The sequence below is a fragment of the Nicotiana tomentosiformis genome, chromosome 9, assembly GCF_000390325.3.
Source record: "Nicotiana tomentosiformis chromosome 9, ASM39032v3, whole genome shotgun sequence".
In the NCBI taxonomy this organism is placed as follows: domain Eukaryota; kingdom Viridiplantae; phylum Streptophyta; class Magnoliopsida; order Solanales; family Solanaceae; genus Nicotiana; species Nicotiana tomentosiformis.
In genome coordinates, this window is record NC_090820.1 from 3,967,584 (window position 1) to 3,995,230 (window position 27,647).

Consider the following 27,647-nt stretch of genomic DNA (forward strand, 5'->3'; position numbering starts at 1 on the left):
ATCAAGCAATGCTTGAATCACACCCCAATTCCAGATTAATGATCTTTCGAACTTCCAATTTCTACATTCGATGCCGAGACCTATCAAATCACGTCCGATTGACCTCAAATTTTGCACACAAGTCACATTCGACATTATGGACCTACTTCAACTTCCGGAATAGAAATCTGACCCCGATACCAAAAAGTCCACTTCCGGTCAAACTTCTCAAAAACTTTCAAATTTTTAACTTTCGCCAAATGACCTACGGACCTCCAAATCCACATCCGTACGCGCTCCCAATAGCAAAATCACCATACAGTGCTATTTCCAGACTCAGAAATCCCAAACGGACATCGATAACATTGAAATGCACACCAACCCAAATTTATGAAATCCTTCCAAAATGCCAACTTCCACAATAGGCGCTGAAACATTCCCGGGGTCATCTAAAATCCGATCCGGACATAGTCCAAAATCATCATACAAACTTTTTGGAACCTTCAAATCCCGATTCCGAGGTCGTTTACTCAAAAATCACCCTTTAGTCAATTTCTCCAACTTAAAGCTTTCGAAATTAGAATTTTCTTTCCAAATCAACTCCGAACTTTTCGAAATTAAATTTTTACCACACGTACAAGTCATAATACTTGAAGTGAAGCTGCTCAGGGTCTCAAACCATTGAATGACATGCTAGAGCTAAAAATGACCGGTCGGGTTATTACATTCTCTCCCACTTAAATATACGTTCGTCCGCGAACGTGCTAAGAACTGCTTTGGAATTGTCTGAAATCACTGTTTAAAAGCTCGTGCACCTACCCGTGCTACCACCACTCAGTTGAGTACATTTGCTTGACCAAATCTGAAGATTCCCCTTTTGTTTAGTTGAATTTGCCTTAGAGCCAAATTCCAACATCCGAAATTTTCTGCCAGGCCTGCTCCCATCATCTGAACACCGTATCAATCATTACACGATGCACCAATACATGCCTGCATACCTTTGCCGAATCCTAGCCATGCACCGCATAATTCACATGACCATAATAACAACCTCTGATAACAATAGCCAAAATTGCATGAATCCTATGCTCACAACACACCTCTTGACACATATAAGTCTCGTTCCAACTCTTGGAATACTGCCACGACGGAAGAGATATGTAGAAACTCATAACCAACTGACGAGTCAACAAATCATTGAGTCTATTCTCCTGACAAGAACAATGACCTCATTCTGAACCACGTAACGATAATTTCTCTTTAATATACTTCATATAAATCTGATCACACCGATCCCAGGTCCAAAAATCTCGTCTTACCCGGTACAAGTCATTCCGGTAATAAGCCACCATAAACACCACCAAAGGTCTCATATGATGCCACCATGTGCCAATAATCCACGAACTCGTATGTAATACATAAGGAGAACGGACTCTGGAAAGAAGTTCTCAACCCACGTAACTAATTAAACAACTGAAAAGGTACTATGAACCTTCCCCAGAAATGAGAAGCAAAACACACAATAATAGATATGGGAAACCGTACTCAACATCACACTGTTGCGGCGTGCAACCCGATTCACACATGATACCGTTGCGACGTGCTACCCAATCCAAACAACATACCCGTGGCGGCATGCCACCCGATCCACACATAATAATCTATAAGGAAATACTTACCGACCTAAAATGCTCATACATGCGAAATACCCGTATATCAACCACAAGCACGCTAAGTGCACAATACAAATCCTGAGGAGACGGGTAGCGTCACGCGCTACAAAACTCAAGCACCACTAAGGTGCGATATATGACCCGTATCTTGAGAGCCATCCTGCTCAAATAATACCACAAACCATACGGGATCTCAATACGAGTGCGAATAATCAAACCACCTCACAACCCACTTGGTATAATATAGATTACACGGAATAGCTGACGACAGAAATAACATCCAAGGCTCGAAGACCCTTCCGAAAACAATGTTATCCTGAAATAAACACATCCGGCTTGATATAGAGCCCTTATTCACATTTAGATCCATCCACGGACCTCAAGCCGATTCAAATCGTACCGCATTGGGCTAATACCCTTTCAAGGATCTACAATGACCATTTTCCCATGACACGCAAGAACAACCATCGAATTCGGAACAAACTTCCACAACTCACAATCAAATGAACCAAGCGCCTTTCAGGCATAAATTCTCATACTAGCGATAGTACCACAATCTTCATAATCAATCAGGTAACTACATGTCACACTTACACAATCTTTCCATGGGACGCACTCCCACGACCTTTCGCACCAGGTAACGGGTCTGCACCTCTATACTACCGGCCACTTTAATGCTGTAAAGCAAATCGAGAATCCGCAACTCAGTACACAGAGCCTCTTACACAGGACACTAATCTCAGGTGACGCTAAAGACAATACCAGCTTACTCTAAATGTCACGCCCCGAACCTGGGGGGTGAGATCGTCACCCGGTGCCTCACCTAACATTGCGTACCAACTTGCGACTAAGGAACTTTGAACTTGTGATGTCATACTTTGGCCATGGACTGCATTGCAAGACAACTGCGAATGCTGACTAAATATCAATATAAAGATGGGCCGAAAAGGCCGTCATAACTACTACAGTTGGCAAACTAAAAAAATATACATAAAAGGCCTACCAACCCAACATACTGCACTAACTGACATGATATGTCTACAAACCTCTACTGGTGGGTATACTGTGATGACCTACTCATAACATATATAAATATATACAAAAGATGTACATAAAGCTCTAGACCCGACAACTCTGAAAGGCATGGAGCTTACCGATCAAGCTGAACTCGGGCAACACTTAATGAGGAGGTCTACCCGTCTGTCTGTCTCTACCTGCACGCATGAAATGCAGCGCCCCAAGAAAAGGGACGTTAGTACAAAATAATGTACCAAGTATGTAAGGCAATATACTGAAAGCTGAAACTAAACTGATAATATAATAATTGAAAGCAACTGGAAGTAAATGATAATCTGAAGATATACTTACCTGCTGATACTGGCTCAACTCTCTCAATATAGTAAGTAAATAGTTGTCCGGCCTTATAAGGCACGGTATAAATATATAACTGCTTTGCCGTATTAGGCTCGCTCATAGGTGCTCAGCCATACTAGGCTCTGTATCTCGACCAAATGGGCTCGCTCATATGTACTCGGCCACAGTAGGCTTGGTATATAACTTATCATCTGATCAGAGGTTGCCCAATAGGGGCCTGCCCATCGATTATAACTCGATGGTAATGAAAATACTGTAATACTGTATATATAGACTCTCTGCTCTCTTTAATCAATGAAATTCACACATATAAATCAAGTACGTACTCGTCACCTCGCGTACATGGTTTTCAATTATACAATTTGCACATAAGACTCAATGCCTAAGGAAAAATTCCCCCACTCAAGTTTAAGCAAGACACTTACCTTTTTGAAGTTAGGCCGATATTCCAAAATTGCCTTCTTGCTTGAATTGACCTCCGGACGGCTCCAATCTTTCTTGAGCCTTCCTTGCATTACTACAAGGTTCCAAAAATTCTAGAAACTTCAATCTATTTAGAATCATAACAAAAGTGAACCATAATTAGGAAGATTTTCATGGTTTCAGCTCATTTGAGCATTTTATCAAACACTAGGTGTACAAATTTGGTTACAAGGTTCTTCTACAAGATTTCCTTCATTCCACAACCCAATCTTTACTTATTTGATCTCAAAAATCTTCCTACAAACCTTATTGGTACAATCATATATACATAATACTCTTACACCCAAGAATCATACTCCCAATCACCAATCTTTTACCCTAAACTCGAAATTGAAGACTAGGGGTTGAATCTTACCTCTTTGATAAAGATCTTGTGATTAGCTTCCTTGATTCTTGAAGATTGGATGATTAGAATATTAGGTTCCCTCCTTCTCTCTCTAAAATGCTCTAACTTCTCTCTAAAACCCTCAGAAAAACACCCCAAAAAAGCCCCAAATCCTATTTATCAAAATGGGGTCGGGTAATGAAAATAAAAAAATTAACCCCCCGAAAGCAGGTCTGCGGTCGCATAATGGACCGCAGAATGGGTATCCGGGCCGTAAAACTGATCGCAAAATCACTGCCCAGAACTGGGCTCTTCTGGTCCATTATGTGACCAGTTTGCGGTCGCAGAAGCAGTTTTGCGATCGCATAATTGGTCGCAAAATTGTATTTTTCCAGTCTTTGGTAATTTGGTCATAACTTCGTATAGGAGTGTCCAAATGATGAACGGTTTAAAGCTTTGGAAACTAGACACATAGAAATTTCTTTTGATAGGTAACACACTATATAACTCTTCATATCAACAGAGGTATGCTCGTTTGAAGTTAGGTCTTGTGCGAACTCACTTGAAACTTTAGTCTATTATGAAATTTCCAACTTCAACATTCGATGCCGAAACCTATCGAATCAAGTCCGATTGACCTCAAATTTTGTACACAAGTCATAAGTGACATAACAGACCTATTCCAAATTTTCAGAATCGGATTCCGACCTCATTATCAAAAATTCAACCTTCGATCAAACTTTCCGAAAATCGTCTATTTTCCAACTTTCGCCAAAATGTGTTGAATTATCCTACGGACTTTCAAATCCAAATCCGAACACGCGCCTAAGTCCAAAATCACCATACGAAACTATTGACATCATCAAAATTCTATTCCGAGGTCGTTTGCTCAAAAGTCAACTCTTTGGTCAACTCTTTCCATTTAAGCTTCAAAATGATAATTTCTCTTTCAATTAAATTTTAAATCTTCCGAAAATCAAACTCGACAACACCCGTGGGTCATAATACATATTATGAAGTTTCCCGGGACCTTAAATCGTTGAACGGGACGTAAATTTTTAAAACGACAAGTCAGGTCGTTACATGAAGTTATGTTGAAAAATAATATTTGAAAGTTGAAATTGTGTTTGGACATGCATTTTATTTGAAAAAAATATTTAAGTTTTGTGAGTGAAAGAAAATTTCACCCAAAAACTGTCATAAATCAATTTTTGGGAATTTGAAGAAAAAAAATCAACTTGAAAAGTAGTAGCCAAAATCAATGGCCAAACGGGAGGAGCATGAATAACTAAAAGGATTATGTATAATCGCTGATACATAAGATGCAACCCACTCTTGTCTAAAGAAAGGTGCTACATTTCTTTTATTTTATGTGGATTGTTTAGGGCTTCCCATGTGGGCTTCAAACTCCGGGGAGTTTGGGCTCGCCCCTATAACTCTCTCCCAACTTAACTACCAGACTTTGTTTGTGGTAGTTTTCGAACCCATGATACATACGCCGTGCTCACACATGTGCTTTGTCCTTACCACTGAACCAAAACCCCGAGAGCTAAGAAGAGGCTATACTTGTTGAGTCGAATGGATAGTTAACACACATTGAATGTTCAAAATTGTTGCATCCTATTATAGCATGGTTTGGTCAGGAATTGGTTCTTTATTGTCGCCATCCTTCCTTCGTATATGTGCGTGCGTGCATCGTCGCTGAACATCTTCTTTTTTTTTTGCTTTGATCAGCGAAAGCATGGCTGAACTCATTTCGTAACTGCATGTTCATGTCCCGCACGAACACAGCTTCTACTCGAAACGGATCTTGTACTAACATTTGCATATTGTCCCTTACTACTTTAGGATAAAAAGGAAGAAACAATACTAGATAAGTTGAACTATTATTATGTTCTGTTACATGTTAAGTTAATAATGTACAACAACAACAACAACAACCCAGTAGGATCCCACAAGTGGGGTCTGGGGAGGGTAGAGTGTATGCATACCTTATCCCTACCCCGGAGGGATAGAGAGGTTGTTTCCGGGAGACCCTCGGCTCACTTAAGTTTATAATGTGTTTTCTCAAATTTCTAAATTAGCCTATCTTAATTATCTAAACAAGAATTAAATCTAAAAATATTTTATTCTAACTAATTAAATAAAAAAATATAAATAATAAACTTTGAACAGAGAAAGAGCAGATTTTAATGATATCAATGTAATGAAAACGATCTAGGGTTATGGTCTATCTAACAATCCTATTGTATTCTTCAATTGAATTGACCGACTAATTTATCTAGCTTATTGGTTGACAGGGTTAATATTGCTCATAAGAATCTGTCGAGTTCTTACTCGCCTATTCAAGCTAACCTAACGCCTATATGTCTATGGAGTTAGAATCAACAAGAACGCATTTATAATTCCTGTAAATCAACCAAGCAAGGCAATTAGGTATATGTCTATCCTAACCACGAATCCGTTCCCCGATGCCCGAGTTCAAGAACTTGCCCTACTCAATCCTATATGCAATATAGAATTCCCACTTTCGAGTTCAATTCTAGATTCGTAGATAATATTCAATTGGTGATCAAGCAATTAAATAATTAAGCGCAAGATTGAATAAATAAACTAATATGATAAATCAAGAAGTCAAAATCAATATCCGAATAACAATAGTCATGAAAGAACCACAACCCTAGAACGTGAAGTTTAGCTCCACATAGACATGGTAGCCAAACAACAAATCATACAAAGAAACATAAAAATTACTAAGTTTGGTGGGAGAAAGATGAAACTTGATGAATTCCGGCCTTCACAGCTTTTTCCTGGTTTTTTTTCTCTTCCCAATATGTTAGATAACCTAAAAGAGGCGTTTTTAGCTTATATATTGCGTACAAAAGTCGTGGGCCAAAGCTCTCCCATTCCTAGTCCAATTCGGCTTCAGGGATTGATGCTAAGGTGGATGCGACGCATCCACCTTGTCCTCCATTTCAATTTTTGCCTGCGAAGGCGGATGCGACGCATCCACCTTGTCCTCTATTTCTCAGCTTCGCATGCGATGGTGGACGCGACGCATCCAGCTTCACTTCTACTTCCCAGTTTCGCACGCGATGGCGGACGCGATGGCACAACTTCACTGCTAAGGTTGCATGCAGGATGATGTTTTCCTAGGTTGGATGCGACGCATCCAACCCTTCTTCCTCTAGCTAAACCACCTTTTCTTCATATTTTGCACTCCGAACACCTTAAATCGTCACATATAACTTAATTAGTCATCAAACCAATAATTACACCATGTTGGGTGTTTTAAAGATTAAATAACATCAAAAAGTGGTTAAAGCATGGGTAAAGTAACATTAACACATATCGAAATATGCCAAACATCACTACCCCACACTTAAACCTTTGTTCGTCCTCGAACAAACCATCATATAGTAGACGAAACAAAATTAAACTCTTATCGTTCAAAGCACACTGCACCTATGACCGTGGTTATTTGCTACAATTAGGCTCTAGACTATGCATCAACACACTTCCCTTTTCTTATGCCCTTCTTTAAACATATTCGAACAAAGACAACATGCTCACAACAATCCTAACCTCAAAAACCGACTCAATGTCACAATGCACTCATGGCTTGAACAACCAACATCATAGAGAAGTCTAATAACGTTACCTATCCCTCGTGAAACCATGTGCCCTCACAACAAAAGCAAAGAGAGTAGAATCAATCCACACATTCGAATCTCATGCTCACAAAGAAAATCGCTCACTCTCACAAAAGAAGTCGCATGCATGCAGTTGGTACCATAGGCTTGCCCTTAATGTAAATCTCTACTAATGTAAGCTCGCTCGATCTAAAATCAATTAGGACTTTTTTCATGGTTGTAATGTGGGCTAAGGGACGGGTAGGATATATTTTAGGAATAGTGACTCAACTTCCTAAGCACTTTAACACATCATCAAATAACTTAAGCGCAAATTCTTCAACACCACTTCAATTTCACAAATAATATCACCCCAACAATATTTCCTCTTTCTTTAAGCACTACTTTAATTCATACCCACTAGCAAGAATAAGACAACAAAATAAGTGCACCCTTCTTTCTTTCATTGGTTCCACTCAAAAGTCACCCCACACTTAGTCCCTTCTTACTTCTTTTAGCGCTCATCTAACAATTAAAGTGCTTTAAGAGGTAAAAGGATCAAAACAATGTCAATTAAGAATAAAAAGGGTATAGGCTTGTAATGTGGGTACCAAATAAAAGGTCTACAGGCTCAAAAGGGTTAACTAGGGATAGATTTTATTTGTGATAAGCAATAAGCTCAAAAAGATCAAAGAAAGCCTAAAATCATTTTTCAAACCGAGCATCACCTAAAATTTCGCTTCAACTCACATACCGGGCAAGTTCTAGACACAAGTACATTACATGGACTACACAAAAACCTCACCACACATGGCACATGACTCGCTAAGGACGGTCACATTCCGACTCTCAAACAATGCAAGTATTCACGGAGCAACGAGATATTAAGCATTAAACGCAAAGTGAACACAAGTCAAGAAAAATGAGAAATAGGCTGCAACAAAACATGCTATCCGTTTTAACAAGGCATCATCAATAATTTCAGAGTGAGAAGGGAAGATATTACATATGTAAAAGCTTAAATATGCCAGTATCAACCAAGTCAAGGTCACCTAGGTTCATCATTCTTCCTCCTTTTATTCCCTACATTCCTACTCTACTCTAAAAAGAAAACAAAATTACCCGGTTCAAACTACATCCCATGGAAAAGAACCGAGGCACAAAGAAAAACCACAGGGGATTATTACTATCTACAAAGATACTTTTTTTTTTTTTTTTTTTTATAAATAAACTAATAGATAAACTGATAGTTACTCCATATAGATGAATTTACTGCTATTTTATGCCATTAATCCAGTGAATATATTAGTACATTCATCCATACATCAAACATAAATCACCCCCACCCCACACTTAGGATTGTGCGTTGTCCCCAACGCACACAAACAAGGTAAAGTAGGGTGAGAAGGACTCCCTGAAGTCAAGGTGGAGGAGCATCTGCATCCATAGCATTCCTATCATCAACAACTGGTGCTGATTCTGTATCAGGTGTTACAGCGACCTCAATAGGCCTGTTGAGTGGAGCCTCGGTGACTATGGGAGGAACAGGAGTGGATGGTCCGGCAGTGGATGATGCAATCAGCTGGGAGATGTCTGTACCTGCACATTGAACCAGAGCTCTGAGGAGTAATGATATCTCCTTCATCATCGTGGCCTGCTCGGTCTGAACTCGGCTTAGATCCGCACGAGTCTGTCTCAACTCATCCCTGGTGGCACTCAACTCGACACGAGTCGCTATCAGCTCAGCCCTGTTCTCTTGCATATCTGCTTGCATATGCTCAAATAATTGTTGGACGGTGAGCTTAGAAGACCTTCCCTTGTTCGGCTCTAGAACATGAGTGACATCATATGGTCCTGGAGCTTTAGCCTCAATGTCATCATTCTCCTTGTCCCATAGTACTCCCCTCTCTGTTAAAAAGCCGTTAGGGTATTAGCAAAGAACAGCCTCCACTTGTAATTCATCCTGGTTCGCTGCATTTGATCATGCATGATGGCTCCGAAGTTGAGTGGTATCCCCTCTAATAAAGCATATAATACGAGTGCGCGGTAACGAGGGACATCAGTTTTATGTTGGCATGGCAGCAGTCGGTTACAAATGAAATTTAGAGCCACACGTGCTAACGCACTCATGAATTCCTTTGCTATAGAGTGGTACTCCATACTCCCATGCTTCCATTCTGCATCCTTCCTGGTAGGGCATAGGACAGACTTAATGTGTGCATAATCTGGTGTTTTGCATATGGCGTCAAACCTGTCAGTGAGTGTGTGTGGCACCCTTAAAGAAGTTATTCAGAGCTTCAGCTGACACATTAATATCTATCCCTCTTACTCGCACAATGTTTCCCCGTGCGTGACGCCAATTGGCGTAGAGCTCTCTAACAATGGTGAGGTTGGCTTTGCCATGACCTTTCAGAATGGGTCCCCATTTTTGCACCTCTCGAATTGACTGGAGAAACTCTGAGTACTTTGTCTTAAGTGGTCCGATGTTTATCGGCTTTTCCGGAATGTACTTCTTTGAAACCAATATCTTCTTATAGGCTCGGAATGCCTTCTCATTAACAAAGTATTTCTCCCAATCAACTCGGTCTATGGGTTCACCTTCGTCTTCATCACTCATGTTGATCTGTAGGTGGTCATTGTCCGAATCGGAATCGGATTCAGATTCTGTAGTAATCTTCTCCTTCCCTTTATCAGTTGGAGCACTCATTCTCGAAGCTTTTCTTTGGTATGTCACAGGCTCTCGTATCTCTATTCCTTTGCTTGGTGTAATACCCTTCTTCACTGTCCTCCGGACCAATGTTTCCTCCTCCTCTTGCTCTGAATCATCACTTAACTGCCTAGGCAGCAGTTCCATTTCCTTCTCCGTCCGCTTCCTCTTTTTCTGTGGATTTGGACCGCCCGCTGCCCTTCCGGTAGGCTTTTTGGGCGGTTGTTTGTTACCATCTTTGTCTTGTTGCTTGGATGGTTTACTCGCTGCTGTCATTTTACGAATCTAAGTACCTGCAATGCAAAGAATTCAACAATTAGCAGATGAAACAGCGAAGTTCAGCCTGAAAGCAATTGCGACAGCTTGCAGACTTCAATTTATTTGTAAAGTCATGCCATTCACTCTTCATGGAATTGTAGCTCATGACTTTCAGCAAGTATGTGATAACTTTCTTCAAAAACTCAATTTCACATAGCCCCTCACTCGACCCCACACTTATTCTCAAGCATACACCAATGTTGCTCGGTTACTCAGACTTCACCGACGCCTAAATTTTTCTCAGGGACAATTCGTCGAACATGTGGTATGCAACAAGTGTGCCTAGTTCATTCTATCAGTTGAGCAGTGCAACTACCCTCCCAAAGTTGGACGAGATGAAGGGAATTATAGTTTATCATCTCTCAACCATTACAACTACCAAGAACGACAGCCCTAAAAATCTTGAAATTGCAAAACCTACTTGTTGCTACCATTGAAGGAGGGAGGAGAGACGAATTTGGAGAGAAGCCAACGGAAGAACGAAGAGGATGATGCGTACCTGTCGCGTTTGATCTTATTGCGATACAATTTCGATGAGAGAATTCTGTTCTGCGTTCGTAGGCGTCGCCAAAACGAGACGAGTGGATGCGTCGCAAGAAACGTTTTTGTTCGAATAGGTTATCTTAAGATGTGTTAAAATATATATTACTTACCTGTGCGTGCGAGCTTTGACGCGACGCATCCCCTTGTCTTCCTTCAAAAATTTTCGGACGCGATACGGGCGCGATAGGCAGACTTCACTGCCTTGAGCAATTGGCCCGTCAATTTTTTTTTTTTGCTGAGGGGGACGCGACGCATCCGCCTCGTTTTCTTGAATAAAATCTATGAAAAAAAAAAAAAAAACTAACTAACTTGGGTGGCCTCCCAAGAAGCGCCTGATTTAACGTCGCGGCACGACGCAACATGTTCTTCATGCCTCCACTAAGTCCATTGTGGTCTTGTGACGTGCAATGTCACCACCCCAATAGTGTTTTACTCTTTGGCCATTTACCAAGAATGTCGTATTGGACCCCTTTTCACACAATTCTATCGCACCATGAGGTTTCACACTAACCACTTCAAACGGACCCGACCATCGAGATTTAAGCTTTCCTGGAAAAAGCTTTAGCCTTGAATTAAACAGTAGAATTTGTTGACCTGGTTCAAACTCACGATGTTGGATATGCTTATCATGCCATCTTTTTGTCTTCTCTTTATACAATTTGGCATTTTCATACGCATGCAATCGAAACTCATCAAGCTCGTCGAGTTGTAGCAATCTCTTTTCACCGGCCAAGTCCATCTCCATATTTAGCTTTTTAATCGCCCAATAAGCTTTGTGTTCAAGCTCGACGGGCAGATGGCAGGCCTTCCCATAAACCAACCTGTACGGAGAAGTGCCTATTGGGGTCTTGTACGCAGTGCGATATGCCCATAATGCGTCATCCAGCTTCCCGGCCCAGTCCTTTCTATTCATACTTACTGTCTTTTCCAAAATCTGCTTGACCTCTCTGTTGGAAACTTCTACTTGACCACTCGTTTGGGGATGATAGGCAGTAGAAACTTTGTGCTTGACTCCGTATTTTGCAAGAATATTATTCAGCAGTTTGTTACAAAAGTGAGTTCCCCCGTCGCTTATCAACACTCTTGGGGTCCCAAAACGTGTGAAGATGTGCTTCTTTACAAAGCCTACCACAACTTTTGCGTCGTTAGTAGGAAGAGCTATGGCCTCTACCCACTTAGAAACATAGTCGACCGCCACCAAGATGTATCTGTGTCCGTTAGAATATGGGAATGGTCCCATAAAATCAATCCCCCAAACATCAAAAAGTTCTACCGCCAGTATATTTTGCAAGGGCATCTCGTGCTTCCTCGTGATAGTTCCAGTTCTTTGGCATCTATCACAATTTTTAACGAAGGCATGTGCATCCTTAAACAATTTTGGCCAATAAAAACCTGATTGTAGCACTTTTTGGGCGGTTCTATCCCCGCCGTGATGACCTCCATATGGTGACGCATGGCAGTCATGTAGTATAGCCTTCATCTCTTCCTCAGGAACACACCTTCTCACCAACTGATCTGCACACTGCCTATATAGGAATGGCTCATCCCACACGTAGAACCTTACATCATGTAGGAATCTTCTTCTATTGTCAGCTGTCCACTCTAGTGGCGTTACCCCACTTGCGATAAAATTCACATAATCTGCATACCATGGGGCTTCACCTGAGGTGATTGCCAATATTTGCTCATCCGGAAATGTTTCTTTAATTGACCCTCCTTCAGCTACATGGTTCCGGCTCTCTAATCTGGATAAATGATCGGCCACTTGATTTTCTGTCCCTTTTCGATCTCGGATCTCTAAGTCAAATTCTTGCAAGAGGAGGACCCAACGAATCAGCCTCGGCTTGGCGTCTTTCTTTTCAAATAGGTATCTGATAGCTGAATGATCTGTGTAGACGATGACTTTGGTTCCCACTAGATAGGATCTGAACTTGTCAAACGCCCACACCACTGCAAGCAACTCCTTTTCAGTCACTGTATAATTCATCTGAGCTGGATTCATAGTTTTGCTTGCATAATAAATGGAGTGAAAGATTTTATCCCTCCTTTGCCCCAACACCGCTCCAATTGCTATGTCACTTGCATCGCACATCAACTCAAATGGTTGTGCCCAATCGGGGCCAATGATAATTGGTGCAGTCACCAATCTTCCCTTCAGCTCCTCAAATGCTTTCAGACATGCATTATCAAACTTGAAGGTAACGTCTTTCTCTAGAAGCCTGCACAAAGGGGAAGAAATTTTCGAAAAATCTTTAATGAAACGACGATAAAAACCTGCATGACCCAAGAAACTGCGAATGCCTTTTATGGATGTCGGCGGGGGCAATTTTTCGATCGTCTCCACCTTTGCTTTATCCACCTGTAGACCATCTTTTGAAACCTTGTGCCCCAAAACTATACCTTCACGTACCATGAAATGGCACTTTTCCCAGTTTAGCACCAAGTTCGTCTCTTCACACCTAGCTAGCACTTTATCAAGGTTCATCAAACAACTATCAAAAGAACATCCAAACACAGAAAAATCGTCCATGAATACTTCTACATATCTTTCAACCATGTCAGTGAAAATAGCCATCATACACCTTTGAAAAGTCGCAGGTGCATTACAAAGACCGAAGGGCATTCTCTTGAACGCATACGTGCCATAAGGACATGTAAATGTAGTTTTCTCTTGGTCTTCTGGGGCTATAGCAATCTGATTATACCCCGAATAACCGTCCAGGAAACAGTAGTATTCCTGGCCAGCTAATCTATCAAGCATTTGGTCAATAAAAGGCAGGGGAAAGTGGTCTTTCCGGGTGGCATTGTTTAGTTTTCTGTAATCTATGCAAATTCTCCATCCAGTTACAGTTCTTGTCGGAATTAAGTCATTATTTTCATTAACTACTACGGTTATCCCCCCTTTCTTCGGCACACATTGAACGGGGCTTACCCATTTACTATCAGAGATTGGAAATACAATACCTGCATCAAGCCACTTAATCACTTCTTTCCTTACCACTTCTTTCATGATTGGATTTAGTCGGCGTTGGTGTTCTACACTCGGCTTGTGTCCGTCCTCCATGAGGATTTTGTGCATGCAGAAAGCTGGACTAATGCCTTTAATGTCAGACATTGTCCACCCAATTGCTCGCTTGTGCTCACGTAGCACCCTTAATAGCTTTTCTTCCTGTAATTTAGACAAGTGAGCAGAAATAATAACAGGTAAAGTGTCAGAACTTCCCAAATAAGCATATTGAAGGTGAGGGGGTAGGGGTTTAAGTTCCAAATTTGGAGCTTTTTCAATTGACGGCTTTGGTGGGGGGCCACTTGGCCTATTCAGGGGCTCAAACGGGATTATTCCTTGCATGTAACCACATGATGTATCTAGGATTCCCTTTATCTCCTCAACCTCATCATCCATCTCCAAGCTATCAAATAGCATGATTGCTTTTTCTAAACAGTCGCCTAGATATACACTCGTGTTAAGAAGTTTCTCATCCACCTCCACCACAGATATCATAGAGAGCTCCTCATAGTGGCGGGGGAGTTGGATTGCTTTGTAGACATTGAAGACTGCCTCCTCGTTGTCCACTCTCATAATCATTTTCCCTTCTCTCACTTTAATTATTGCATCGCCAGTAGCCAAGAGAGGTCGTCCCAATATGATTGGAACTTGTTCATCAGCCTCGAAGTCTAGAATAATGAAGTCAGCTGGGAAGATGAATTTTCCAATTTGCAGCAGCACATCTTCAATCACTCCTTCAGGGTAGGCTATGGACCTATCAGCTAATTGCAACATCACGGTGGTTGGTCTCGGAGCTCCCAGACCTAATTGCTTAAACAAGGATAACGGCATCAGATTTATGCTTGCACCCAAATCACACAGAGCACGTCCCACGTTAATATTACCGATTTGTACTGGAATAGTGAAGCTGCCAGGGTCCTTAAGCTTTTGGGGAAGCTTGTTTTGGACCCTTGATGTGCACTCCTCAGTAAGTGCAACCGTCTCGAACTCAGTCAATTTCCTCTTATGAGCCACTATGTCTTTTATGTACTTAGCGTACTTTGGAATTTCACGAAGTACATCCACTAATGGAATATTTAATTGAACCTGACTCAACATGGAGAGAAATTTGTTGAACATGCGATCGTCATTCCTTTTCTGCAATCTTTGGGGGAAAGGTGGTGGTGGCCTTGTAACCTCCATTCGCTCTGAACTTGCATCATCTTCCTTTGACTCTTGTGTTGCCTTAGGTATCAACTCCCCCCAGGTATAGGTTTTTCTTTTATCTTCCTTGGCGCTTCCTCTAGTTCCCTCCCGTTTCTAAGTGTAACTGCATTAATTTGAGGGTTCTTCTCTGTATCACTGGGAAGTGAGCCTGTAGGTCTAGTATTTTGGTTTGCTGCTAACTGCCCCATTTGCCTCTCAAGATTTCTGAAATCGGTCCTGAGCTGTTGATTGTCTAGTAACAACTTTTTCAGCAAGTCATTCGTACTTTCTTCCATTTGTTGGGGTGGCTTCTGAGGTTGAGTAAAATTCCCTTGAGGCCTATACTGATTCTGTTGACTCCCGCCCCATGAGAAGTTAGGATGATTCCTCCAGTTTGGGTTGTAAGTGTTCCCATATTGCGCATGTTGATTCATAGGACCTCTGTTTTGTTGTCCCACATAGTATATAGATTCAGGATTCGTGGGGCACATGTCAATCATATGACTGTCTCCGCATAGTTCGCAACAAATAGACATCTGCTGTACATGTTGCATTTGTTGTGTTGTCATTCTATTCATCTGATTTGCCAATTTTGCTATATCGGCTCTCATGGCGGAAAAGTCATCAAGCTCAATCAAACCGGCGGCCTTCTGTTTAATTACCCTTCGTGAATCCCCCTCTCCTTGCCAATTATGGTCATTAGCAGTGAAATTATTTAGCAGGAGTTGTATTTCACTATACGGTCTTGCCATGCAACTACCCCCACAAGCTGAGTCAAGATTCATCTTTGATGCTTCATCTAACCCATCAACAAAAGTGTGACCCAATACCTCATCAGTTTGACAATGATGCGGGCAGTCTCTGAGTAGTTTCTTGTATCTTTCCCAAGCTTGACGAAGTGTCTCGCCATCCCGTTGTTGGAACCCAAGAATTTGGCTCCTCAACGACTTTGTCTTCTTAGTTGGGAAAAACTTGATCAGGAATTTCCTTGCTAGATCATCCCAAGTGTGGATAGAGTTCGCGGGCTCCTTTTGCAACCATTCTTTAGCTTCCCCCAACAGTGAAAAAGGGAATAGTGTCAGCCTGACATAGTCCTTGGAGACGTTCGGATAATTGTAAGTGTCCGTGATTTCCAAGAAGTTCTGAATATGCCTCTGCGGGTCCTCATGAGATAGACCCACATATTGTCCTGTGGACTGAATCAGCTGTACCATGTACTGTTTGAGTTCAAAATGCCCAGTGATATCAGGCTTCACAATAGCCTGAGTCATATTCGCAAGATTGGGCCTTGCGGCTTCGATTACCGGACGCTCTTCATTGCCTGCCATATCTATTGGCTGTGGTTGGATTGCGATGTCCAAATCTCTTTCTATTCTCGTTCTAGCTTCGTGTTCCCTTCTCACTCTATGTAATGTTCGTTCGATTTCTGGATCAAGAGGAATGAGGTTGTTTGCACTTCTACTCCTCTGCATTCGAGAGTAAACCCTGCGTTGACACAAACCAGGCAAACTGAAAATTAAAACTTGAAAACAAATATCTAATAAAAGCTTAACTTAGTCACGTAGCTAATTTCTAAGTCCCCGGCAACGGCGCCAAAAACTTGTTGCGACCAAACACACTCACGCAAGTATACGCGGTCGTCAAGTAATAAAGTGACTAAAAGTCGGATGTCGAACCCACGAGGACTTATGATTAGCTATTAACTAAATTAGCCTATCTTAATTATCTAAACAAGAATTAAATCTAAAAATATTTTATTCTAACTAATTAAATAAGAAAAATATAAATAATAAACTTTGAACAGAGAAAGAGCAGATTTTAATGATATCAATGTAATGAAAACGATCTAGGGTTATGGTCTATCTAACAATCCTATTGTATTCTTCAATTGAATTGACCGACTAATTTATCTAGCTTATTGGTTGACAGGGTTAATATTGCTCATAAGAATCTGTCGAGTTCTTACTCGCCTATTCAAGCTAACCTAACGCCTATATGTCTATGGAGTTAGAATCAACAAGAACGCATTTATAATTCCTGTAAATCAACCAAGCAAGGCAATTAGGTATATGTCTATCCTAACCACGAATCCGTTCCCCGATGCCCGAGTTCAAGAACTTGCCCTACTCAATCCTATATGCAATATAGAATTCCCACTTTCGAGTTCAATTCTAGATTCGTAGATAATATTCAATTGGTGATCAAGCAATTAAATAATTAAGCGCAAGATTGAATAAATAAACTAATATGATAAATCAAGAAGTCAAAATCAATATCCGAATAACAATAGTCATGAAAGAACCACAACCCTAGAACGTGAAGTTTAGCTCCACATAGACATGATAGCCAAACAACAAATCATACAAAGAAACATAAAAATTACTAAGTTTGGTGGGAGAAAGATGAAACTTGATGAATTCCGGCCTTCACAGCTTTTTCCTGGTTTTTTTTCTCTTCCCAATATGTTAGATAACCTAAAAGAGGCGTTTTTAGCTTATATATTGCGTACAAAAGTCGTGGGCCAAAGCTCTCCCATTCCTAGTCCAATTCGGCTTCAGGGATTGATGCTAAGGTGGATGCGACGCATCCACCTTGTCCTCTATTTCTCAGCTTCGCATGCGATGGTGGACGCGACGCATCCAGCTTCACTTCTACTTCCCAGTTTCGCACGCGATGGCGGACGCGATGGCACAACTTCACTGCTAAGGTTGCATGCAGGATGATGTTTTCCTAGGTTGGATGCGACGCATCCAACCCTTCTTCCTCTAGCTAAACCACCTTTTCTTCATATTTTGCACTCCGAACACCTTAAATCGTCACACATAACTTAATTAGTCATCAAACCAATAATTACACCATGTTGGGTGTTTTAAAGATTAAATAACATCAAAAAGTGGTTAAAGCATGAGTAAAGTAACATTAACACATATCGAAATATGCCAAACATCAATAGGGTCAACCCGAAGTGGATCGTATACTATTCTCTTGTTTCAACGGATCGTCAGTACATGCGAAATGTCATTACTGTTGATCCTTCTTGGCTGACGGAAGCTGCACCACATTTTTATCAGAAGCAGATGCATAGTTCTATTCCTCAATGATACACTTTTCTTGGATCTTTGGCAGCCTTATTCTGGTTTGGAAAATTGTAGCCATTTGAAAACCTTTTTAAATACACTAATAACTCCTTGTAAATTGGTTGTACTTTTTCCCAATGGTAGAGCTATATAGGTCTCAAGAAAGGCCAGTTAAACACCTTTCACTTAATGTATTATGCTGTGTATATAGGTCAAATATTATATATATTAGAATCTAAGCCTACTCCGTAATGAAAGTCTCATTTTTATATTAGGATTCTTTTTCTTGTTTTCTCCTTCTCTCCTTCCTGGAACTATCGTCTGTCAAATATAGTTTCCAAAACAATATGATTTGCTTTAAAAGGTTATATACGACTAATCTTTGTTATAAAATGAAGATTTCCTTTTTTGAAATGAATAGTTATATAACTAAATTCTTGATAAACGAAATAGTATCAGCTCTTCAGATGATATAGGCTAATATATGATTACGGAATAGTCTTCTTACTAAACTTTAAACTGTTCTAGGCAAAACTAATAATTAGCTCATGTTAGAGTGCATATATATGTAATCTCTGCTGTAAATATTGAATATGGCATTAATCCATTAGCAAAAGTGATTAACAATTCATACTTTCCTTCAGTTTCTCACTCTACCGGGCTAATTGCTCTTCCAGATTAAACTCCTATAATGTCTTCGGTATCAAGTACAGTAATTATTATATAATCGCTTATGCATAAGATTACCATGTTCAAGATCCTGGTATATATATTATGGATAAATGTTATTTCTATACTCAATTTAATTAAAAATCTTAGGTTTGAACTCTATCTAAAGAAAAAATGACACTGTATAACTGCTGTAAAAATAATAGCCGGAAAATGTATAGAATTTGTATATTATTTTGGACCCTTCCCCTACCGGCCCATACACTCCCCCAAATCCCCACTCCATTCCACTCACTCTATCTTTGACGAGAGCTGCCAAAGAGAAAGCTCCCTTCCTAATCTCTTTTACCTCCAAACTTCTATCATCCCACATAAGTAGAATACCCCCGGCACTTCCCGCTGCAGGGACCCAGTCATATTTCACCCAACTACCTCCCCAGAGACTTCTCACGATCGCATCCGACAAAACTTCCATTTTGGTCTCCTGAAAATAAACTAGGTTGGCACCCCACTCCCTAACTCCCACTTTGATGATGGCCCTTTTGTTCGGGTCATTCATCCCCCTGACATTCCATGAGAGGATCTTAACTTCCATAAGCAACAATAGCCCCCATTTCCCCACCCCCCCTAGACGAGGTCCCTTTCTCCGTGTCACACACTCGACCCCTTCTCTGATACACCACTACATCCCCTGTTTTATTTTGATTAACACATTTACCCAACTCCCTCCCCGCGCCTTCGTAACAGGGTTGTTGCTCAATCTCCCTCAACAGTTCCAGCACCCTATCTTCCTTCCCTTCAAAAGAAACACCTAAGAACTTCCCAAAGTTTAATAGTTTATCCTCCATCCATAAGGACATGTCCACTTCTCCGATCCGTGACGAAATTGTACATGCGTCTTCTGTAATTACCTTTTCCTTGCCCCTACCGGAGGAATGCAAGACCATAGCATTGCTAGTAGTAGGAACTCTGGGTGCCGGGTGGATCACGTCGTTTCGTTGAGAGGCACCAACCTCAAGAATTAATGCCTCTCTTGGAGGAGATTGTATTGTAGCCTCAGCACATCTAAGCACAGTGGGAGATGAAGGGGCGATGGAGCTGGGTCCATCACAGGCGGGGGGCCGTGGAATAACACCGCCAGCTTTTGCCGGTGCTGCCCCTGGAACAGTGGCTGAAGAGGAGCACAAGCCCCTAGTGTTTGGTACAGCACTGTTTGAGGCATCATTGGCAGAAGGAGGAGGAGTGACTGCTCCCATATGATTAGGAGCCTTATCGGACGCCGCTTGATATAATTTGGGCCCCTTTGGATCGATTCTAATAGAATTGGGAAAGGTTGCTGGGCCCATGTGTAGAGGCCCAGACATATGCTCGCTAAAATCTTGCCCGACCCTATGATAGTTAAAAGAGGACCGACTCATTCTACCTTTCCAGCCCGCATCACTAACCCATTCACGTTTTGTCCTCCTGTTAGAATTTTGTCTTCTTCTCCCAAGTTCAAACCTCCCGTCACTTCTCGATCTACCGTCTGATTCCAGCTTAGTCCACTGGTCCGGTGAGCCCTCCCCTCCTCTCAGAAACTGGTTTCCCCTTCCCTCCCTTCTATTTGACCTTTCCTTTTCTTCCGCCAAAATCGCAAGCATAAAGACAGGGCAAAATTCAGGGCTCAACCAAACCCTGTAGCTCAAGTAGCCATCTTCCACAACAGTGGAGACAGGGATTCGGCCCCCTTTCCTCACCACAATCCTTACTCGCGAGAGATCGTGCAAGCTGCAAGTGACATCAATGAAACCCCCACAGATTTCCCCAACCTTCTTGAATAGGTCAAGACACCAGAGATGCACCGGGAGACCCACCATGTTGACCACCAATGTTTCGACAGGGAAACGAGGGTCGAGACACCCATCGTGCTCCACCCATCTGTCTAACTTTAAGAAATTCCCATCAAACCACCTGTTTTCTCTTACGAGAATTTCTGAAGCTTGAGACTCGGTGACAAATCGAAAGAGATATTGCGTGTCACCCAGTTTCGATATTTTCAGCCCGTCCTTGACGTTCCATGCCTCTGCTGCCCAGTTCCTAACAGCTTCTGGGGAACCAACCCATTTGGAGAAAGAGCCAATCAAACAAGAGTCCAAGAAACCTTTACGCCTGAAAGTGTGCTCCTCGGACAGCGAGAAGTGTGGCTCCTGCCCTACGTCAAGCTTTCGCTGGCATCTTCCCCCAAGTTCGAGGGCTGGCCAAGATGCAGCTTTGCTAAAAGACATGCTTTCTAATTTTCTAGATTCTAGGGAGAAGTAGGAGCTTCTCTCTGTAGAGTCCGTCATAGCTAAACCAAGAGCCTCGCAAGGTGACTGACTGAAGAAGGGAAAGTGAGAGGGAGTGAAATCTGGCCGGAAAAAGACACCTCTGTCGCCGGAAAATAGCAAAAGTGGTCGGAAGTTGGAGGTTGATGGATGGGTGAGGTCGGAATAGCCTCTCGAAGAGGCTGTCCGAAGGAAAAAAGTTGGGATTATGTCTTCAAGACCATTGAATGAATATTGTTGCCTGAAGCATTCTTTTCCACCACCAAAAGGCCATCAAAGAAGAGCTACTCACTCCGCTAAGGGCTCTAATTAAAGATTTATTCTTCTGCTTAGCTATTGCAGCTTGGCCTCTTTCCTGATGGTAGCATAATTTTATTTTTTTAAAGATTTGGTTTAAAAAATTGTGGAGCAATTCTTTCCGTCATTGAAGAGCTTATGATGTAATAGGCATAGCTAAAATTAGTCATTTTGCAGGCAGTAAGGAAGGCAATTACGGCAGGTTTTTTTGCCAATGCTTCCCGTTTAGAAGTGAGTATGAGATTTGATACATGTCTCGTAGTTATATTTTTGTCTTAAAGGGCAGTCTTTCCATTTTTATTGTGTTTCTGCCTCATATTTTCTGATCTGAGCCTATTTGATAACATCTGCTGCTCGTCTTTGAAACAGCCATTCAGTCACAATGGGATGTACAAGACTGTCAGAACTTCTCAAGAAGTTTATATTCATCCTTCATCTGTGCTGTTCAGGTATTTATTTATATATGACTGGTTTCGATAGTCCAAGGAACTATGTGATTACTTCAAACAACAACAACAACAACCCAGTATAATCTCACTAGTGGGGTCTGGGGAGGTTAGTGTGTACGCAGATCTTACCCCTACTCTGGGGTAGAGAGGCTATTTCCGATAGACCCTCGGCTTCCTCCTTCCAAGAACTCCCTACCTTGCTCTTGGGGTGACTCGAACTCGCAACCTCTTGGTTGGAAGTGGAGGGTGCTCACCACTAGAGCAACCCACTCTTGTCTAAAGAAAGGTGCTACATTTCTTTTATTTTATGTGGATTGTTTAGGGCTTCCCATGTGGGCTTCAAACTCCGGGGAGTTTGGGCTCGCCCCTATAACTCTCTCCCAACTTAACTACCAGACTTTGTTTGTGGTAGTTTTCGAACCCATGAGACATACGCCGTGCTCACACATGTGCTTTGTCCTTACCACTGAACCAAAACCCCGAGAGCTAAGAAGAGGCTATACTTGTTGAGTCGAATGGATAGTTAACACACATTGAATGTTCCAAATTGTTGCATCCTATTATAGCATGGTTTGGTCAGGAATTGGTTCTTTATTGTCGCCATCCTTCCTTCGTATATGTGCCTGCGTGCATCGACGCTAAACATCTTTTTTTTTGCTTTGATCAGCGAAAGCATGGCTGAACTCATTTCGTAACTGCATGTTCATGTCCCGCACGAACACAACTTCTACTCAAAACGGATCTTGTACTAACATTTGCATATTGTCCCTTATTACTTTAGGATAAAAAGGAAGAAACAATACTAGATAAGTTGAACTATTATTATGTTCTGTTACATGTTAAGTTAATAATGTACAACAACAACAACCCAGTAGGATCCCACAAGTGGGGTTTGGGGAGGGTAGAGTGTATGCATACCTTATCCCTATCCCGGAGGGATAGAGAGGTTGTTTCCGGAAGACCCTCGGCTCACTTAAGTTTATAATGTGTTTTCTCAAATTTGATAGGGTCAACCCGAAGTGGATCGTATACTATTCTCTTGTTTCAACGGATCGTCAGTACATGCGAAATGTCATTACTGTTGATCCTTCTTGGCTGACGGAAGCTGCACCACATTTTTATCAGAAGCAGATGCATAGTTCTATTCCTCAATGATACACTTTTCTTGGATCTTTGGCAGCCTTATTCTGGTTTGGAAAATTGTAGCCATTTGAAAACCTTTTTAAATACACTAATAACTCCTTGTAAATTGGTTGTACTCAAGAAAGGCCAGTTGAACACCTTTCACTTAAACATTATACTGTGTAAATAGGTCAAATATTATATTAGTATCTAAGCCTACTCCGTAATGAAAGTCTCATTTTTATTTAGGATTCTTTTTCTTGTTTTCTCCTTCTCTCCTTCCTGGAACTATCGTCTGTCAAATATAGTTTCTAAAACAATATGATTTGCTTTAAAAGGTTATATACGACTGATCTTTGTTATAAAATGAAGATTTCCTTTTTTGAAATGAATAGTTATATAACTAAATTCTTGATAAACGAAATAGTATCAGCTCTTCAGATGATATAGGCTAATATATGATTACGGAATAGTCTTCTAATTAAACTTTAAACTGTTCTAGGCAAAACTAATGATTAGCTCATGTTAGAGTGCATATATATATGTAATCTCCGCTGTAAATATTGAATATGGCATTAATCCATTAGCAAAAGTGATTAACAATTCATACTTTCCTTCAGTTTCTCACTCTACCGGGCTAATTGCTCTTCCAGATTAAACTCCTATAATGTCTTCCGGTATCAAGTACAGTAATTATTATATAATCGCTTATACATAAGATTACCATGTTCAAGATCCTGGTATATATATTATGGATAAATGTTATTTCTATACTCAATTTAATTAAAAATCTTAGGTTCGAACTCTATCTAAAGAAAAAATAACACTTTATAGGTGCTGTAAAAATAATAATCGAAAAATGTATAGAACTTGTATATTATTTGTATATATATACATTATGTATGTTATGTACAAATATTATACAAATTTTATACACTTTTGACTACCAGATATAAATAGTTTCTGGCGCGGGCTAAAAGTGATAATACCCCAATTCTAAAAATGATAAACTTTTTCATAGAAACCGTTTTCTTGTACAGTCAAACCTCTTTATAACATCCTCGTTTGCTCCGATATTTTTTGACTACTATAGTGAAGTGTTGTTATAGAAAACATATATTATAACATAACATCAAAATCGGTTCCAAGAAAAACTTGGCTTTTACAGTGAATGACTATTATATAATGATGATGTTATAAAGAGGTCTAACTGTAGTAGAACCTTTGCAACGCGAATTAGATTTAATCGAATTTGGTTTCAGATAACAAGTGGCTAAAGAAAAATATAGTACAGGCCCTCGGGCTTACCTCACAATCACTCGTAAATAGCCCCTCGGGCATACCTCACAATCACCCATGCCTCCCAGTCACTCAGCACTCGCACTCAGTAGGTACATGCGCTCACTCGGGGTGTGTATAAAATCCGGAGGGGCTCTTACAGCCCAAGCGCTATAATCTGCACGGACAACTCACGTGCTATAATATCATATGAGAATCAGCACGGACAACTCACGTGCCATAATAAGCCAATAAGTCCTGCTGCAGGCGGGCATCCCCGATCCATATAATAGTAATAACATATATAAAGCCAACATAGCCTACTGCGGCGTGCAGCCCGATCCCAAAAAGATCCTCACAATCAGGCCCTCGGCCTCCCTCAGTCATCAATCTCTCCAGTCTCTCTCTCATGGGCTCACAATGTCACGAGAATAGCCCAAAAATAATGATATGATGTATCAATGAATAACAACAGAGACTAAGATATGATATGTATTGAAATGAATATGACTGAGTATGAATTTTCAATTTAAAATAAATAATTCACAACAATATGACTTCTGCGGGTCCCAAAATACTGGTACATAGCCTCAACATGACTTTTAATATGCTTTTCAGCTCAATTTCTTTGACACATAAAACTACATGGAGAATGCTAAGATTATTTAACTATAAAATTTCCACAGAAATAATTATGTCATAATTTTTATAATACACGCCCACACGCACGTCACCTAACATGTGCGTCACCTCCCAACAATTTACATAATATATATATTCAGGGTTCATACCCTCAGCTCCAATGCCGAGCAAGCTAAACAATGCTCCAGAAATCCCGTTATGTGCGTATCAACTTCTGAACGACTCGAATCTAGTCACAATTAATTTGATTCAGCCCACAAAAATTATAGGAATTAATTCCATATCAAAATACTAATATTTTCCATAAAAATCCGAAATTACGCCCCAAAAATCGCCCGTGGGTCCCACATCTCGAAATCCGACGAAACTCACAATATACGACAACCCATCTAATTACAAGTTCAGCCATACTAATTTCACTCAATTCCGACTCCAAATCGATGTTCAAAACTCAAAAATTCGTATTATGAACTTGAGGCCAATACCCCCAATTTTCTCTTTATATTCATCAACCAATTGCTAAAAATGAAGATAGATTCATGGAATATTATCACAACGGAGTCAAGAACACTGACCCCAAGTTGTGTGGAAAAGTTCCTCTCCAAAGTTGCCCAAACCGAGCTCCAAAATGAGAAAAATTCTCGGAACCCTCATTTTTAACACTGCCCGGGCATTTCCGCACCTGCGGTGCCTGGGCTCGCACCTGCACATCCGCTTTTGCTGACGAAAATGCACGCCTGCGGAAACAGCCGGCCCTCTAAAATCTCGCATCTGCGGGAACGCAGATGCGCATTGCCCTTCGCACATGCGACTTCGCAGATGAGGGCAAATTCTCGCACCTGCGAGCACTGCCCAGTTCTTCTCTTGGTCGCTTCTGCGACTAATTTCGCGCACGTGCGGCTTCGCACCTTCGATCAAAAGCTTCACAGGTGCGACCACACCAGTCGGCAACAGTTCCAACATTTTCTTAAGTCCAAATTTGATTCGTTAACCATCCGAAAGTCATACGAGCCCCTCGGGACCCCGTCCAAATAAAATTAAGAAGATGAAGAAAAAGAAGGAAAGCTAATAGATAAAGAGAAAAGAAATGCATGATTTTTGTACAAAGAATTATTGACTTTCCATTCAAATTGCTTATGTTTAGGGATTAATAATTAATATTCCTATTTAATAGAACTGTGTGTTATAAATATAAATATTTTCCTGCTACAACTGTAATATTGAATTTTATGCTAAGAATTTGTTATATTTCTTTTAAATCGTGACAGTTATGTAAAATTCCCAAAGTAAAAACACAATCGTTGTAGTTTTCATCCATTCTCTTTTGATTCATCCCAACTGACTATCTCATCCTCAATTGGAGTTAGGATAACTGGCTATTTGTCTGTAGTTATTTACGCCATTTGTTTCAATCTGTTTGTCATAGTTTGACTCAACACAAAATTTAGAAAGAACGGGAAACTTCTGAAATGTGTAGTCTTAAATATGTCATAATATTTGTGTGAGTATAATGTTTTTGAAACTCATGGCCTTAATTAAATATGTCATAACATTTGTGTAGCTATAAAATATTTCTATTATGGGAATATATAAATGTAAAATTCTGTTTGGAATTGACATGAATTTACTAGAAGAAAACTAAACAAGTACTCCCTCGGTTCACTTTGCTGTACTTTTGCCCGAAGATTTGTTTAAAAGATTTTGTGGAGCAATTCTTTCGGTCATTGAAGAGCTTATGATGTAATAGTTATAGCTAAAATTAGTCATTTTGCAGGCAGTGAGGAAGGCACTTACGGTTTGCCAATGCTTCCTGTTTAGAAGTGAGTATGAGATTTGATACATGTCACATAGTTATATTTGTCTTTCCATTTTTATTGTCTTTCTGCCTCATATTTTCTGATCTGAGCCAATTTGATAACATCTGTTGCTCGTCTTTGAAACAGCCATTCAGTCACAATGGGATGTACATGACTGTCAGCTATTTTTATATCATAGGTTTCAATGTATTATTAATAGTTTCTCGTGCAAACTGTCAGAACAACTTGTTCTAAACAAGGGAGAAAAATGACAAAAAGAAAGCCTTCACAAAGACTTACTGTGAAGTCACGCCCGCCAGTTTGATTGAGTTAGTTGGATGAGTGATTTTCCATCTGGGAGACCTGAGATCGATTCCCTCACCAGCAATCTCCTCGGTCAGAGCTCGTCGCACCGAGCGTGCCTAATACGGTTTATATCTCCTATGTGATTTGCGAATTATTACACGGTGAGCTAGTTATTCAGTGCGTACCCGAAGAATAACGGTCGCGGGTTTTCTACGGCTGCGGGATTCCTAGGTCATATAGCCAGCCACATGACAAATAGTATCAACTTGGATTATTAATGAGAACAGTAACTAGATCAACTTGGGGCGAATTGTTGTAACGGGAAACAATGGGCCAAATGTAGAATAATTGGTGGCCGAGTGACTCCAACTCTTGCCCAAGAACATATAATAACCCATCACTCAACAAATGTGAGACACCTTAACACCAGAGACGGAGCTACGATTTGAAGTTTATAGATTCTCAATTTATCACGAACCCAT

At 40.7% G+C, this 27,647-nt stretch overlaps 1 long non-coding RNA gene across 1 annotated transcript; it reads left to right on the plus strand.

Moving 5' to 3' along the window:
• The first annotated feature begins 21,652 nt into the window (after positions 1 to 21,652).
• Positions 21,653 to 23,391, plus strand: LOC138899602 (uncharacterized). The gene is made up of 3 exons (XR_011411336.1): positions 21,653 to 21,803; positions 21,942 to 22,021; positions 23,029 to 23,391. It is a non-coding gene; the product is annotated as an uncharacterized lncRNA (long non-coding RNA).
• The last annotated feature ends 4,256 nt before the right edge of the window (positions 23,392 to 27,647 follow it).